Here is a 10,051-nt window from a genome sequence, read left to right as displayed (position 1 = left end):
TCTTTAAGACAACAAAGAACTTAGAAATTAAACTACTAATCCAATAAGAGGGAGTAAAAGATCATGCTTCAAGTTACCATTGCTCTCTTATCTAAGAATAAGTACTTTATAGAATTTTTTTTTGATAGAGAGAGAGTATGTGTGATCATGCACAAGTAGGGGAGAGGGGAAGAGGGAGAGAAGAAGGGAGAGAGAGAGATAGACAGATAGAGATAGATAGATAGATAGAGAGAGAGAGAGAGAGAGAGAGAGAGAGAGAGAGAGAGAGAATTCCAAGCAGGCTTCATGCTCATTGCAGATCCTGAGTCAGGGCTTGATCCCATAACCCTGGGATCATGACCTGAGCTGACATCAAGAGTCTGAGATTCTACCAACTAAACTACCTAGGTGCCCCAGGAACAGGTTTTACTTTAAAAATAAAAGAATCCTACTTTCAAGAACTTAGTGTAAAAAAGTCACCCCATTTTGGTAAACCATTTCCCATCTTCCTTAGATATTTGTAACATTCAAACAAGAGGATATTTACAACTCTCCCCCAATAAATCAGAAAATAATACAGAAGCGGCTTCTATCAAAGAACATATCTCACCTCTTCGTCCCTGCTGTCACTTGCTGCCTATATTTCCCCCCGCAGTTGGGAATCAGTGATCTAATGACTAGTTGTAGAAGGAGCCCTGCAAATGGAGCATATCTCCGTCACCAGCTCTACAGAACAGTTGATGAAATTCGTCTCCAACTCATGGAGTCAGGGAGAAGCTCTTTTAATTTTCTTTCTTACCTGAGATCACCCAGTCACCTGCCATTTCTGTCTCTCCTTCTGTCTCAGGACCTAGTTTAACTTAGCTGCATGTGGACCAGATAGGAGATTTCAGAAATGCGGTAGGACTTCTGGGGTAGACTTGGTTTTTATTCATTTTTTATTTTTTTAAGTCTATGTGTTTATTTTGGGAGAGAGAGAGAGAGAGAGCATGTGTGCACATGTGAAGAGGGGCAGAGAGAGAGTGGGGGAGGGAGAGAATCCCAAGCAGGTTGCACACCATCAGCACAGAGCCTGATGCAGGGCTGGAGTTCATGAACCGTGAGATCATGACCTGAGCTGAAATCAGGAGTCCAACACTTAACTGGCTGAGCCACCCAGGCACCCTGGACTTGGATTTTAGATGTAACCTGGGTTTCCTCAGACCCATTGGCCTGGGGTAGAGTCTGTAATATACTTTTAATTGTAATAATGAAGCAATGTTAGTAGACTAGTTCTTTATCAGAGTTAAGGAAACCTCAGTTTCCCACTAACCCTACCCCCAAAGCTCATAAAGTTCCATGGAATCCCCCTGGGTATCTTGTGTAGTTTTATTCCATTGCTCCTGTAGTTGGTCTCTTGCTGCCCTGGTCACTGCCAACATTTTCACTTTCACCTCCTTCAGCCCGTGTGGCTTGAGACGCAGGTCACTTCCAACTCCTTAGGATTGAATTATAATGTCCGCCCCCTTCCGTGGCTCAGGTTCATCCTGCAGTCACTCTCTCAGGTATGGAGAGACCAACCCACACATGCCTGGGTTCGTGCCTCCTCCCGGCTTACAACGCATCACAGTCTGACACCCTTGGTGACTCAGTTCTGAGGGCTTTGATTTCGTTGGATGGTTGGTGTTTTAAATAGCGTTCTCCTCTAAGCCTCTGTTATAAATCCCTGTGTTTGAGAGCAACCCAAGAATCTCCGGATTATCCGTGTATGTACTCACAAATGATTGCTCTCATTCGTTTGCATGGTTCTGAAGAACCCTTAAACTAAGCTTGAAGTCTTGAACTGAGTAGTTTTACTTGGTCCACGGTATGCATTCTTCCTGGGGTCTCCTTTACTCCTGAAGCGATTAGATCCCAGGATCCCGGGCGAATATTCTCAGGAAATCCTAGGTATGTGTGAATTTGCCACAGGTACGTGATTTAGATTTTCTCTCTGAGATACCTGTTTCATAAAGAAGGTCTTTGTAGGGAAGTCAATAAGATTTGGGGAGGATAGTCAAAGTAGCTAATTTATTTTTACATTTCTCTTTAAAAGCTGTTGGTTAAAATGATTCAAGTAATGCTCAAATACACTCTTGCTAAAAACTCCAGTGGCATGGAGATACATTAAGTCATGTTACACCTTCCCTGCATCCCCCCAGAAAACTTTTTTTCCTCTGGATGTAAGCATTATGAACATTTAAGTATGTATCACTCAAGTCATCACACAAAGCCTTTACATACGTAGGTAAATATAGAAACACTTGAGGCATTTGTCTTTCTTAGTGCAATGGGATTATAGTGATATTCTGTATAGTTTACTCATCCCTTTAAAGACTTCTTAGAAAGCTCTTCTTATTGGAATATATAAACTTCATTTCTTTTAACTGCTGTGTACATCCCCTAGTATTACATCGTAATATATTGAACAGTTCCTCTAGAAAGAGACATTTAGCTTGTTTCAATTGTTAGCTGCAGTAAGCAATTCTGCAGTGGCATCTTGATATAAATATATATTTAACTTTGTGAATAAGCATGCCCTTAAGGTAGATTTCTTGACATGGAATTGCCAAATCAAGGGATTGGTACATATAAGCATCGATAGAAACTGTTAGAACGGCTGTCTCTATTTCCTTTTCCTCTCACAAGTGAGTGTAGAGTCCATCCACTAATTCTTCTGGTGCAATTGGGGTATCACCAGGATTTTGCATGACTAGCCAAGGAGTGATTTTGGCAAACATTTCAGAATACAATGAACTTTTGGGCTATTGAAAGCAGTCTTTCAACTCCTCCATTGCAGATTCGGATCCAGAAGATGAAACAGGTTTTGTGCAGCTGTGGTTTCTGAGGTAAGCATTTCCCTTCATGTCTGTGAGGTTTCTTTCATAATATTAATAATACTTGTAAGGCACACTTTCTCACCTCAGCAGTCGTTTGTGTTCCGACCGTAGTGTGGTGGGTAGGTCACTTGCAAATATCTGACTGGATTGTACTGGGAAAGCCCTTTCCTTCCTCATTAAAGACTCAGGCAGTGGCAACTGAAACAATTTTTTAATCTGAAAAATCATTCCCTCTGGCTTTTCCAGAGCTTGCGAGGGAAGAGAGACCCTGTCAACCCTCAGCTTACCTCCAGTGAATAGCGTCATTTCTGTTGCATGCTTAAGGAATGAGCTGGCATTCGGTGGCTGCTGAGTCCCTTTAAGTCTGCTGTCCTCTGGTCCCTCCAATAACCCCAGTCTCAACTCTGTAGGACCCGCCATCTTTCTTGATCTGCGGAATTAAGATGCCATAGCCTGTATGACGTTTTGTGGCACGTTATGACAATACATTTTCTGTGGTGGGGGGACAAGCTGTGGAAAATGAACATGCACTCTCCGTGGTACGTGGAGTGGTGATGGGGAGGGATGGGACGATGGTAAAAATATGTGAAATTTAGAGATGACTTGAGACTTAGAAGTAGCAGGGGGAGGCAGCAAACACAACAACAGTTTAAGGGAATAAACCAGAGCACTTGTTAAATGCTTGTTAGTTGCAGTATATGCTTATTTCTATTCCCCGGGACAACCCTATGAAGTAATGCCATTTCTTCATTTTGAGATGTGACACTGAGGCTCAGAGAGGCTGTGTGACATGTCCAGAGATAAGAGTCAACCTATATTTGTTTTAATTCAACCCTGGCAGATCTCGCCACAATGCAGTTTGCACCAGTTTATTGCGATAAACAATAAGTAATTCTTTTAGTATAAGCATATCCTAAATATTCCATCTGGATATATTTTACTAAAAATTATTCATCATTAAAAATTATTCATCATTTATCTGAAATTCAAATTTAACTGGACATCCCCTTTCTTTTTTATGTTTTATTGAGAGAGAGAGAGAGAGCACGAACAGGGGAGGGGCAGAGAGATGGCGACAGAATCTAAAACAGGCTCCAGGCTCTGAGCTGTCAGCACAGCCTGACATGTGACTCCAACTCACGAGCAGTGAGATCATGACCTGAGACAAAGTTGGACACTTAACCGACTGAGCCACCAGGAGCCTCAGGACATCCTGTATTGTCATGTGCCACCCTGGATGCCCTAACCTATTAAGAGCTTAGCAATGAAGTGGATGGGAAAAAATGGAAATCTCGGAAATCTCTCTTCCCTCTCTCCATTTTTTCTTTTTTCCCCCCCTTTCTGTGCCCTCTTTGTATTTCTTCCCCTGCTTTTCTCTGAATAGCATGACCCATACCTTGTGATATTCTTGCCTACACTCTGGGTTGTGATTATAGTTCCTAGGAAGAATGTCGCTATTTTCACTGACTTGTACCTTAAATCAACTGGCCCGGGAAGGGTTATATAAGGCCTCACTCATTTCCACTTTGTACAGCAAGGTTAAAGATTGCCAACCTCTCATTACAGATAATGCAGGAGAGACGTTCCTTAGGATTAAAGTTGTCAAATTTTAGCTTGATACAAAAGCTATTCTGAAGAGATGATATGCAAGAGACATGGAGTAATTATGCCTGACCCATGATTAGATCCAGAATTTGTACTGATTGTAAATCAACCAATATCTGCAACCAGGTGCCAAGCGTTGTTTGTGGCTCTCTGCAGGATTCAGAGGTAACGTCCTATCCTTGAAAGGAAAATAAAAGCACTAAACGAGAAATACGTGGAGGGCCGCCTGGGTAGCTCAGACAGTTAAGCGTCCAACTCTTGATCTTAGCTCAGGTTACGATCTTACAGCTCATGGGTTCAAGCGCCGCGTCGGGCTCTGTGCTGACAGCTGGGAGTCTGGAGTCTGCTCCAGATTCTGTCTCAGCCTCTTTGTGTCCCTCCCCTGCTCATGCTCAGTCTCTCAAAAATAAATAAACACTAAAAAAATTTTTTTTAAGTGAGAAATATGTGGACATGGTGCTTTTACAAAGCTTGAAGACATCTGTGGACACCAAGCTGGTTCACCATCAAGACTGGGACATTTTAAAATGGTGGCTAGAGGCGGTGATGTCACGGACTTATGTGGTCAGGCCAGGGATGCACAGGGGTGTCAAACAAAGTTGTTAGAGACGGTCTTCTGTTTGGCATTAGCCTCAGCATTAGAGAAGCCTTTGTGATTGCCTGGCCGGGTTTGCTCCCGGCTGCCCTTAGCCGGGTGGCAGCCAAGGCGGGGGTGGGAGCAGGCACTCTGTGTCTACTCCCTGCGCCTCAGGGATGGCTGGGAGGGTTGGTGCAACTCTGTCTGGCACAGTGGAGGGGAAGACTGGTTGTCCAACCTCACTGCTCCAACGCAGGGCCAAACTGAGAAAACCCGTGAAACAGGAAGTTGGTCTTTGGCACCCGCTCATGCCACACCCCTCTCCTTTGGTCTCCCGGAGCTGTAATGTCTCTCTACTTCCTCCCTTCCAGGCAGCGAGCTGGGGCGGGGGGTGGAGCTTGTCAGGGAGGGTACTGGCCTTTTACCATTTATAGGGAACTCTTAGAAGCCTAGGTGTCCTAGCAATGCAGGGGGAGGCTTCCTCATGGTGGATTTTAGACACCATCCCACCATGATTGGCAACCTTCAGGTCATCCCTTGGAGGTGGAACTCAGACTCGCTTCTGCTGACCCTGAACATGACAGTCCAGACTCTCGTGCCCAGAATGTCACTGTGCTTTCACAAAGACATTTTTTATCCTCAACTCAATATTCCCACTGCAGTTGGCAATAAACTATCCACCAAGGTAAATCATATTAGAGTCTGCAATAACATCACCTTAGATGTGCTTCAAGAACTACCAAGAAACTTGGAAGAAACATGGCATTCTGGTTTGGAAGGGTGCTGTTGAACTGCTCTGAGTTTACCTCTTTATTTTTGAGGAGTCTGTGCCTTTGTGCTGCCTGAAAAACTATCAGTAGAAACAATCTTTCCTGTGTTATGATACGTGTGGACTGATAAATGTACTTTGACATAAGGGATTATTGAATTTACAGGAAAAAGGATTTGCCAGTCTTGTGGCAAGTGATTAATAATGCAAGATACTTGAAGTGTTCTGTTTTTACCATCTTCTTTTCTTTTGATGTTTCTTTTTGAGAGAGAGAGAAACAAAGCATGAGAGGGGGAGGGGCAGAGTGAGAGGAAGACACACAATCCGAAGCAAGCTCCAGGCTCTTAGCTGTCAGTACAGAGCCAGACACGGGGCTTGAACTCGTGAACCATGAGATCATCACCTGAGCTGAAGTTAGACACGTATCTGACTGAGACATCCAGGCACCCCTAAATAAGATAAAATTAATGCACATTTATTGGAACGTTGTACTAACTACAGAAAAGGGATATCAAAGAAAACTGTATGCTCTTTAAAATCTTCTTTCTTTGGAAGGATGAGAACAATGTCCAGATGTCTTCCATGTCTGTATACTCAACCTACTTAATGTTACCGAATAGATAAAGGACAAAACAAAATATAAACGAGCTAGAAAAATAAAGACTTTATTATTTTTTAATGGAGCAAATTTTGACCCCCAAAATGCTTTTCTTTTATGATATGAATAGGAGAAAATGTATTTGACACTTGACATCTCTGAAAAGATGAAATTTAGAACTTTAGATCGGCAGTGAGCCCTAATCCCAAAAGGATTGTTTTCCTCAAACTAAAAACCTAGGCACTGGTAACAAATAACTTCAGCCCACATTAATCTCTATCTTTGGAAGTGTGAGTTTAGGAAACAAAGTTGCAAGTAAATTCTGAATAACTTCAAATTATTGCTCTGGAAATGCTATGCAAGGCTCATCAATAGGCTTCAAAGGAATTTCTATAAGAATTTACCTACAAGGGCGCCTGGGTGGCTCATGATCTCATGGTCCGTGGGTTCCAGCCCCATATTGGGCTGCGTGCTGACAGCTCAGTGCCTGGCACCTGCTTCGGATTCTGTGTCTCCATCTCTCTCTGCTCCTCCCCCACTCACACTCTCTCTTTCTCAAAAGTAAATTAACATTAAAAAAAAAAAAGAATCTGCCTTCTTATGTATGTGACGATGGCACCATCAGAATATTATGGTGCTGTCTCAGAGGGGACTATTTAAATAGACTCATCACAATATATTCTTTCAGATATTTGTGTTTTTAATTACATTGCTTAAATTTCAGCCTAAAGCTGCTTTATTCCTTTATTTTATTTTTAAGTATTTTTTTCTGTTTAAAACATGCTGGAAATGCTATCTTACTAAAATGCCAAATTCTTTTACATATTGGGGTTGGCTTCTTGGCTTTCTGCATGAATCTGTTGAAGCTTCCCTGAGCACCTGATCTGAAATAGCCACCACATGTGCTCCCTGCCTCATTTTTTATCAGACTATGGCAACTGGTTTTTAATATGTGCTTTATGAGAAGCCCCCCCCCTTGCCCCGCATTTTGTTTCTTACTGTTTCTCTTGGGTTTGGCACAGAATAGATTCTCAAAAGATCCTGTTGTTATAATTTAAAAAGCAATTTTTAAATTGCAGAGCGGGGGTGGACACAGAAGCTGAAACAGGCTCCAGGCTCTGAGCTGTAAGCACAGTGCCTGACACGGGGCTTGAACCCACAGACCATGAGATCATGACCTGAGCTGAAGTTGAAAGCTTAACTGACTGAGCCACCCAGGTGCCTCAGATCCTGTTGAAATAATTAATGACAAAATGAATGAATCTCTCTTCTTACACTAGCACCTCATTGTTGAGTATTTAATAACTTTTAATGCTAGTATTCTTTATTATTTTACCTAATTTTCTTGACTGTTCTTGCATGTTTTTCTTCCCAACAGAGTTTACTTGCTTTTTCAAATTTTCTCCCCAATCTCTTTTGGCTTTTGATTGAGAAATGCATACCACTTTCAAATTTGTGAATGCTTGACACATTTATAATATTGTCTTACCATGTGCAAATACACTATATCTTTCCATTTATTAAAAAAAATCTTGTATGTCCTGTGCCTAAAAAAGTGAGTTCTCATTAAAAAAAATTTTTTTAATATTTATTATTTTTGAGAAAGAGAGAGACAGAGAGTAAGCAGGGGAGGAGCAGAGAGAGAGAGAGGGAGACACAGAATCTGAAGCAGGCTCCAGGCTCTGAGCTGTCAGCACAGAGCCCGATGTGGGGCTTGAACTCATGAACTGTGAGATCATAACCTGAGCTGAAATCAGCTGCCCAACAAACTGAGCCACCCAGGAGCCTGGTGAGTTCTCATTTTTAACAAGAAAAGTATAGGCACTAAAATTACTGACAGTAATATTACTCTACAAGAAATGAATACATGTAGGGTTGAAAGTCTGGAGTTGTAGGTTCTAGTTCCAATTGTACCACAGATGGTATGACTACAGGATGTGGTCAAAGGATAAGCAGAGTTCAAACTCCCCAGTCCATTATCAGGGGTGGGCTGGAGGGATGGCGTGGGAGTGGAGGAAGCTACGCCTGCAATGGTTGGATAAGTGTTAGGTAATCATTATCTTCTTCAAGAAGAGATGAAATATTAACTACAGGCCTACAATGCCTCTTCAACTATTTTAAAATCTGAGAAGGTCTGAAAGCCAAAAGTGCTTTTAATAATCTAATATGAACTGATACGAGACTATAGATTTTAATCTGTCCATGATGAGAAGATTAATGTTTGGTTGTAGAAATTTTGGGTTTGAACACAAGTGTTTGAATGAGACTTTTTCTCAGGTGGCTTATAATACATAGAATACACCCCTTGTGACCTTTCTAACACCTAAAATCTTGGCTCAATCTCCAAAGAAAGGATGAAGATTCTTTGGTTTATGAGATCGCCACACTTTAAATCTTTAGAATGGGAGAGGAGCCAAGATGGCGGAGAGGAAGGCAGCTCTGTAGATTCCATCCACCCCATCTATCGAACTGAGAGGGACATTAGTCTCATCTGCAAGAGCGGAAGGAGAGAATACGGACTCCAGAAAGAAGGGAACCTCAAGGATACCTGAGTGAGTGAGTGCGAACTGGGGAGATCTGAAAATGGGCCAGCCTGGGACGTGCAGGGGAGGCAGGAGCCCCAGCCCAACATGGGGCAAGCGCGCGGAGCCCGAGAGACAAAGGGAAGAGACAGAGAGACTGAATACGCTCATAGTACTGTCTCTGGGGAAGAGGCAAAGAATGCTTGGCCGCATTGGAGAGAGAAACCCACTCCATAGATAACTGCTGGGTAGCCGGAATCCCGAACCTGGGTAGCTCAAGGGAAGGAACAGCTTCCAGCCCTAAGCCATCTCAGTGGGGAATCAGCAGTGGCTGTGGCTGCGCCGGGGGTGAGCGCTTCTTGGCAAAAAGCTGCCCTGGCTATGGTTATGCCAGGGGCGCGCGCTTCACGGCGGGAAGCGGCTGCGCCAGTGAGAAGTGGCCCTGGCTGCGGCTGCACCAGAGGCGAGCACTGCGAACTTGGTTTTGGGAACGGGACCACGCACTGCATTTCCACGGCTCCCTGCACTGGCTGCGTGAATCCCGCAACCTGGGTGCCCACAGGAAAAAATAGGGCCCACACCTACGCGACCCCCGACAGGGAGTCAGCGGAGGGTGGAGGCCTGGGCGTGCGCTTAGGCTGCTGGAGCTCCCAGCTCATTTCCAGCAGCGCATAGCACCTTGAGCAACAGCTATCGGAAGCCAAGAGAGACTCAATTTTTTTTTTCCTTTCTTTCCCCCATTGCAATCACGATCCTGGCTGGGGGTGGGGACTACGCAATTGAGTCTGTGAAGGTGCGCACTTCACCTCCTGCTGCTCATTTTGCCTCAGGCAGGGGCAGCTGAAATCCCTGCCTGAGCCAAGACAAACTGATTCCTCCCCCTAAGAAGCCAGCCACCAAAACAAATACATTTCATCTGTGATCACACAAACGTGCACGGACTGGAACTATGAACCGAGGCGGGCCTGGAAAATACAACTCAGCTCAACTGTGGCCCAAGGAGATCAGACTCATTAGAGTGGCCTACCATGCTTAGTTTAGCGGAGCTTGGCATGCCACCATTCTAATCTCCATAGACACCAAGGTGGAGCCTCTGAGAGCAGCCTCCAAGACCTACCACATCAAACCATGCCTATCCACGAG

The sequence above is a fragment of the Suricata suricatta genome, chromosome 3 (assembly GCF_006229205.1).
Source record: "Suricata suricatta isolate VVHF042 chromosome 3, meerkat_22Aug2017_6uvM2_HiC, whole genome shotgun sequence".
NCBI lineage: Eukaryota > Metazoa > Chordata > Mammalia > Carnivora > Herpestidae > Suricata > Suricata suricatta.
The sequence above is the reverse complement of the archived record's forward strand: the minus strand, read 5'-3'. Positions refer to the sequence as shown.